The following is an 8,387-nucleotide window of genomic DNA, read 5'->3' on the forward strand; positions in this document are numbered from 1 at the left end:
AAGTCATGTGATCAGTCTCCGAGCCGGGGGGGGAACTGAGAAAGGCAGATTTTAGGGGGAGTTATGACGAAACTACCAGCTGCTGCTGCTGCTGAGGCGGAGAATTCAGGTTCAGTTACTCTCGCGCATCTTCATGTCATCCGTTTCTCTTCCCAGCGAGTCCTCCGAAGAGTTTCATTCCTCAAGCGGGGTTTTTGTTGTTGTTGTTGTTGTTTTTGTTTTTTTTTAAAGAAGAAAGGCATGTTGAAAAGAAAAAAAAAAGACTCGGATCGCACTCGGAAAATCAGCAAGCACTCGAGTCTTGAAAGTCAGAAGGGATCGTCGTGGGAGACGAGATTAAGCTGCATATTAATCGGTATGAGTCACGATAGTTTGTGGGATCGTTCTGTGTCACGGTTTAGCGGTGAGGTTGACTCATCCTTCCTTAAACGGGTCTTTCAGGTGTTAAATCACCTTTTTTTTTTTAAACGGACGCTAAAACGCATCGCGGTGGATTCATGGAACGTTATCAGCGTTCGTTATTTTTGGTCTTCCGTCACGGCGGCCAGGAAGTAAACGCCAAGTTACAAAGTAATCCTAGCAGGAACGTGCACGCGGGATGACGTCGCCCCGTCTCAGCAAAACCGAGTCCCGATTTTTTTTTCTAACGCGGTTGCAAAGTGAAGCAGGACACCAGCAGCAGCCGTTAGCGTGGGTACTTCCTGTTTGGAAGAAAATACACTCGCAGCTATCGGTGTAAAAACGGGAGCCGTGACGGGCTCCCGTTTTTAGGTCGGTGACCCTTGTCACACCCGACTTGAGTCCAGGCAGACTTTCCTCTGCTCCTTTTTTTTTTTTTTTCTTCTTCTTCTTCTTCTAGTTAGACTTACCAGGAACGTTTCGGCTCTGCGGTTTTCTCTCTCGCGTTTGCCTCTTCTGCGAGTACGCTCGGTGCTTTTTGTCTTTTTTGGAATGAAACTCTTCAGAGCTGCGTCGGTACATAAAATGGTAAAAGCTCTGGAATCGGGGCTGGAAATCGAAACCTCGGGAATCCCGAGCAAATAAGGAAATAAACACGTTTTACCTTGCTTCTAACAAAAAGCTCCATAAGTGACATTTCTAGAAGCGTCTCCAGATGTTTATCTACATTTTGACTACAGTTCTATTTCTAGTCATTTTATTTGCTTTAAAAAAGAAAGAAAAAAAAACAAAAAAAAAAACTTATGGCATTAAATAACACCTCGTCTGAAAAGCAGCACGACGGGAGGTGGAAAGGGACCCGTTTTCTTTTTACGTCTTTTGATTTGACGGATTTCGATTGCCGTTCGCGTCGCTACGTTAAAAGCAACCTAGGGGATAAGAGAAATGTTAATGATCACTAACCAGCCGTCCTTCGCACTCACCGCGGCCGAGGTGCCTGACGGAGGAGACGACTTCGCCGTCGAACCCCAGAAGCACAAAGTCGGGTTCTGCTGTGGATCGCACTTAAACGAAGTTGGCACATGGACTCTGATCCAGGTTTTATGACCACATACTGTCGCATCCACGGTGACTCTGTCGGATGTTTGAGAGATGAATCTTCATCTTTTAATCCTGTTGATTTTTTTTTTTTTTTTGTACATTTTGTACAGATTTGTTTTGGGTTATTGTGTTTCTGTTGTTCAGTTCTGAAATGACGCTGTCTCAGGTCTGCCTGTGCTTGGCCCTCCTCCTCCCCTTCCTCCTCCCTTCCTCCTCCTCCTCCTCCTCTCGGACACATCTCGGCAGCATCTCTTTCTAAAACACGCTCCGCACGATTACAAAACAGGTGTGAGAGTGTCTTTATATACCGGTCAGAGTTGATTCTTGAATTCAGCCGGACGCTGTGGTGATGTTAACCAGCCAGCCGCATCTGTATTTTGAACAACCCCCACCCCCCCCCACCCCCTGTTCCTCAGGGAGGTCAGAGGTCAGCAGCTGGCAAGGGCTTCAGGGCCTGGTTTAAAGACACTCGGGAGGTTTGAGTTTCTGTTCTTTTATATATGCACTTGGTAAGCTGGCACATCCAAATCTGGTTTTGAAGCAGGATAAGAGAAACCTCACTGACCGTCTAATTTGTCCGAGAGAACGGACGCTTTTCTTGTCATTTAATATGTGATGGTGAATCGAAGAAGAGCTGCAGATCCTGAAGTCTAAAACACAAAGGAGTCCTCGCGAGGGGACAGCTTGGGACAACTTGGGACAGCTGAAGGAGCGATCTTTGTGTTCTCCTTGTTCAAGCCACTCGCTCGCGTCTCTTGGATTATTTTTTTTTTTTTTTTTTTTTTTTAATGTTCTCTCTTGGTTTCTATTTTGATCAGTTTTGTTTTTGGTGTTTTTCTTTTTAGTTTTAGTTTTTTGGGTCATTTTAATTATTTTTAAAGGCTTCTTTAAAAGGGCTTCAATCAGAATGTAACTCCGCATATCATCTTCAATACTAATTCCCTCGGAAATATTTAGGTATATATTATATATATATATTTATATATAAATAATGTATCACTTAAAGTCCAACTGTTGTCTTGTGTCGACTTTATTTGGCTCTTCTGGATTCATTCACACAAAAAGGGGAAAATTACAACTTGAGAAGCTGAATCACCAAATTATTTATTCTACAAATAAACTTTTGTTTTATCTGAAAGGTAAAAAATCAGCTGCTTTATGTAAGAAACTCAAAAGGATTTGTGGCCTGAACGCTTCGCTCGGTTATTCTCTTAAATCAGCATCAATATCAAACATGTAAATCAATTCACTGTTCCAAAAGAGAGGAGGCGTGATCGTGTCAGGTGATAATGAATAAATTAGGATTCGTTAAAACACGTGTCAAACATGGATGTGGCCGCTTAATCAAAAGAAATCCCAGATGCACCAAAACACGAAGTTCAGGGATTGAATATTAATTGTTCCTTAACTCCATGCAGTCAAAGGTTATCAGATGCTGTTAAGATGATAATCGCATCCATGCAAATGAAGGTGTCGCTGCGCGAATGGAGAACACCCAAGAAGCTGTGGTTGATTGAAGGAAGACGAGAAAAAGCAAAATGTGGCTGTTGTTTTGTTTTGAAGTATATTTTAGCGCATATTTAAAGGGGATTATCCATCGCTATTACAAAAATTTATTTTATATTGGTGCCTTAAAGTGGAGTTTGAGTGTCCGTAACAAATTAAAACGGCAAGCAGTGATCTGCGTGTCCCCGACGTGCAGCAAGCGAGGGTCGGCATATTCCCCGTTTGCAGTTTTTTTTTAATGTTTTTCTCGATCTTGTTCCTTATTCTTCTTTTAAAAAAAAAAAAAAAAAAGGCTTTTTTTTTTTTTTTTGCCGACTTTAACATCTTTAAAAACTCATGAAAGTTGGTGCCTGACGCAAGTTTCGTGAGGTTTGGAGCATCGTTTGACCTTAAACATCAACTTCCTGTGTCACGGTGAAACATCAAACTTAGCTGCATTGCCCTGGCTATACAATATACTATATACTCTATATAATATACTATATACAATATACTATATACTCTATATAATATACTATATACTCTATACAATATACTCTATATAATATACTATATATTCTATACTATATACTCAATACTATATATTCTATATATACTATATACTCTATATAATATACTATATATTCTATACTCTATATAATATACTCTATACTATATATTCTATACTATATACTATATACTCTATAATATACGATATATTCTATACTCTATATAATATACTATATACTCTGTACTCTATACTCTATATAATATACTCTATATAATATACTATATACTCTATAATATACTCTGTACTCTACTCTATATAATATACTATATACTCTATAATATACTCTGTACTCTATATAATATACTCTATACTATATACTCTATATAATATACTATATACTCTATACTATATGTTCTATACTCTATACAAAAATTAATTTTGGGTCACTTTTTGGACGACATGATTATTTCACACACAACAATATTTAATTTTGTTATTTATCAAGATAGTTTCTCACTTAGAAGTTGCGGTGGAGTTGAATCATAAAGTCACAGACACCGGAAATATTCCAGTTGAGTAAATTTCCTTAGTTACAATCTCTGTTAGGCTGTAATGGTCAGGAGAGCTGCAGGAGGCAGAAATGGGAGGCAGCCCTGCAATAAAAAATAACCTAATGTGAGTTTGTGTGAAAGAGACGTTGATTAATCAGCTTCAGACTGAAGACAGATATCAGTGTTTGGTTTCTCTGTTTTCTAAATTTCTTTACATCACATCTCCGATACAAAGACAGATTACCGCCGCTCTCTCGGACGATCACTCTTCTCGATGTGATCATCTTTTAAAGTACCGGTACTTCTGCAAATTACAAACATGGGAGCTGATTATTTTTCTCTCCTGATCTTCAGTCCTGAGCACTGATTTAACAAGTTCAAACTGTCTGCAGCGACGCTGTGAGTGGCAGGTAATCAAAGCGAGCAATAGCCCTGAGTGAGACGATAATGGAGGATAATGGAAGTAATCGTGGTCGTTATTTTTACACGCAAATTTATCTTGCATTACATCAGTGCAGGATGATAAAACTCCCGTGTCAGACTCGGGTAACGGGCTCCGATTACAGACGTTAGCTGCGAAGTTTTTATTTCACTTTATATTGGATTTCCTGTACATCTCTGAACACCACGGTTTATGAAATCAGGTGTGACAAATACAAATCGAATTTACATCAAATCTACTATGAATGTGGTCATGAGCCTGTTAGACGATAACATTATTAATTCATCTTAACACAGAATTTTGTCTATTGACAAATCTCTTGATTTTATGAATTATCTCAAAACTAAGTTTTACTTTTCTCTACTGACATTTCCCTAGTCTTCATATAAACTGATTAAACTTAAAACCTAGTATCTCTATCTACACCTCATGTAAAACATTAAGATTGTTTTCATTATTGGTTAATCTACCAATGGTTTTCATTTAAAGGTTTTGTTATAAAATGACAGAAAGTAGCTGAAAAGCTTCAGGAAAAAACAGCGGCAGGTTGTTTTATCCGACCAAAACCCAGAAATATCTCATTTACAGCGACATTAAAGTAAGAAAAATACCAATTATTAATATTTATATTAAGTTCCTGTACATCAATTGATAGAATAAGTAATTGTTTGCTAACAAGTTCACCATGTTAACCTAAAAATAATATGATGTCACTGTGTGATGCTCAGTTTGTGTCTTCTGCCCTCAAGTGGCCAAATTGTAGTTTTAAATAATCCTAAAATCACTTGAACTAACTTCAGATTTCACTTCCAAGATAATGCCTGTATAAATTCTACTTATATTTATTTCTTAACATCACTTTTGGCAGTTTCGCCTCAGACTCTCCGGTGGGCAGGTAAAATGCCGAAAGGAAGTCTGTAAATAGCTTTTATTATTCATGCTTTCTTTTCTTTTTTTTTCTTTGCTTCAGGTATTCCTGACGTGATTGTAAAATGGTGCCAACTTTAATATCTGGGTCGTAATTAAATAAACTGTGAAGGGAGAGTCTGATGCGTCAGAGAAAATGGCCTCAAAAGGCAGCAAGATTTCAGTCTTTAAATACCTCAACGAAATGATTAAATCTAAAATGACTCGTTTTAGGCAGACGTGTTGTTGCTCGAGCCGTACAGATGTCTCCAGTACAAGGCCTGAGCTTTCAGTAGCCCGACAGGCGCCAAGGAAATCATCTTATTGAATCGGTTTTGAAATTGAAAATCTGCGTGGCCAGCTCAAATAATAATCATACACGAGGAGAATAATTAATCCTGCTTCTACTTGGCTTCTTCCAGGCGTCAAGTAAAAGCCCAATTAATTTTCTTATAGACAGAGTTTGCTCGATTAATTGTTATTGCTTGTCTGTATAGTATCAGAAACTGGTTGCTTGACTTTGCCTAGTTGAGCTCAACTGTACAGAAAGTAGGAGAGATCTTCTGGTAACTGTACCAGTGGCTTTAAAGTAGCTGTTTACCGAATAGAAACACAGGCTGTCTGTCAGACGCTTGTTTCACCAGAACCTCTATTTTTCTAATTGGCGAGGATGTCTCATTGTGCTAATAATGTCATTTTGAAGTCAACCTGTTACCATTTGACAACGACATAAAGGTTACCCAGTTTCATTTTAACGTGTATATGTTTAGAAAATAATGTTTGTGACCCCAATTGACACTTGCAGGATTTTCCATCATCCTGTAAATGTCACTTGGGATCCCAGTTGGTGATATTCAGTAAAAAATGTACATAGTTTAAGGCTCATTGAATCACAGCTATTGTAATTTGAAAACTGCGTTCTTTCTATTTCAGATTCGACATCAGAACTGTTTCGTTCCAGCTCATTTTGTAGGTGCAATCACAAAATACGTGTGATCGGATTTCAGTTTTGAAGTTTTCAGAAGCAACAGTATCCCACAGGTGTGTAACTGGTGTGTAACTGGTGTGTAACTGTGTGCTGAGAAACTAAACTTCATTTTCCGTAGAAAACTCTGAATGCAGGAAGAATATGAGTGAACGTAATAGGCCTATTCAACGTTCTAAAGAATAAGACACAGTATGTTCTTATAAGACTCGGGTGGAGAAAGACGAATTTTATGAATGCTATTTTAAATGTCATCATAAATTGAGATTATCCTGGTCGGAGGACGGCGAGGCTGCTGAGTCGTCCCCGCGGGGGGGTTAGCTGTAATTTCCCTCTGCACAGGCGACATTTTCATATTTAAAGCATTATGACGCAAGGCGGAAATGACTCTTTTGGTAAAAGCTGTTCTTGATAACCAGTGATTACCCACACAGCTCAGCTCTGCAGAATGAACTCTAATCAAGAGCTCCTTCACAGTACACACACAAGCTCTTCTGCTGCGCTTTTTTTTGTCGCAACTGTCACTTTTACTGTGTCCTCTGAAAGGCTGAGCAGTTGGGACACGCTTTCTTTCAAAAGCACTCACATTTTCTCAACGAGTCCACTTTTCTCAGTTTCAACCCAATTTGAATTAAAAAAAAAAAAAAAAAAGCAGCCTCCAGCTGTTTTCCTTTGACTCAGAACTTGGAAAAACAACTCTTGCTGTTTATTACTTTGCTCCTTTGGTGAGAATAACTTACAGCGGACACGGTGGCTGTCCCTTCTTCCTCTCGGTCCTCAGATGTAAGACGCCAAACAAGATGAACAGACGTTCATGACTCAAAGCTGCAGACTGCACAAATCCTGAATATAGATGTGATTGTCTCCAGTGAGACTTTGATGTCATCGCCAACGTATCGCAGTTGTGCTGCGTTCACGAGCGGCTGGGAAGCGGGAAAGTTCCCACCTCCGAGAAAGAGAAATCAACCTGAACCGCCTGTCGAACTGGAAATATCCCACTCGGACAGGCGGAGGTTTGTCAGAGCTCCGATAAGCAGGCCTGACGTCACTCGACACGGCAACGTTTGTGGTGAAAGGGAAAGATGCACTTGCTTGGCGCCAAAATAAAGTCTTAATTACTAATTAGACCAATTACTATGTTGACAGACAACGACAAAATGGTAACAGCCCTTAGTTTGCTGGCTGTTCTAAACCTTATCTGCCAAAAACAACACGTAAAATCGCAGTGTACAAATAATAATGACTCCACGTTGTCCCTGTGTTGGTCTGCCTGGGTGATGACGAGGTTGTTTGTCACTCTTCTGTGTTCACACAACAAATAGAGCAGATTTTCTGCGGGAGGAGGGCTGCAATATTCTGAAAAACATAATAATGCTGCATACCATGCACACGTATGTATTCACTTTGGTCGATTATATAGCCCAGCTTTTTGGCTTTTGTCTGGCATTTACGGGTCTTAAAAGAACACTTGAGTTTCACAAGCTCTCCCTGAGACTTTTCCCAGGTATCAACAGAACATGGGATAGCATTCGGTCTCCAGCTTCAGTGTATTTGGTGAGATAAGCTGCGTCCTAAATTTCAATTCAGTGTCATGACCTCTCATGACCTTCACTTGGCCCATGAAGACCACCCCGTGTTTATAGGTCGATTATTTGCGCACAAAAAAAAAAAAAAAATTTAAATAAAGGTATTTGCAAAAGAAAATCAATGTATTCTTGTTTTCTTTGTTTGTGGGGTTGTTGTTCGACCTGCTCAATCTGGTCTAATAATTGAAATGTCAAATGACATACAGGATGTGGGTGAATGTGTTGACTGTTTTTTATAATACACATTTCATGCACTAACCATATGCTGTACATGAAAGGCCCTAACACTTATACTTCTACTATAATTTATACTAAAATGATAGGCCTTCAGTGCCAGTATGTATATTAAGTGAAAAATTTACTGAATTAGGAATGCGTATTGTAATAACTTTAAAAAATACAAGTACAATACAGAGAAGCT

The sequence above is a fragment of the Brachyistius frenatus genome, unplaced genomic scaffold, assembly GCF_029030835.1.
Source record: "Brachyistius frenatus isolate BFR_SWC_R1_liver_20210118 unplaced genomic scaffold, ASM2903083v1 Contig_227, whole genome shotgun sequence".
Classification (NCBI taxonomy): Eukaryota; Metazoa; Chordata; class Actinopteri; family Embiotocidae; genus Brachyistius; species Brachyistius frenatus.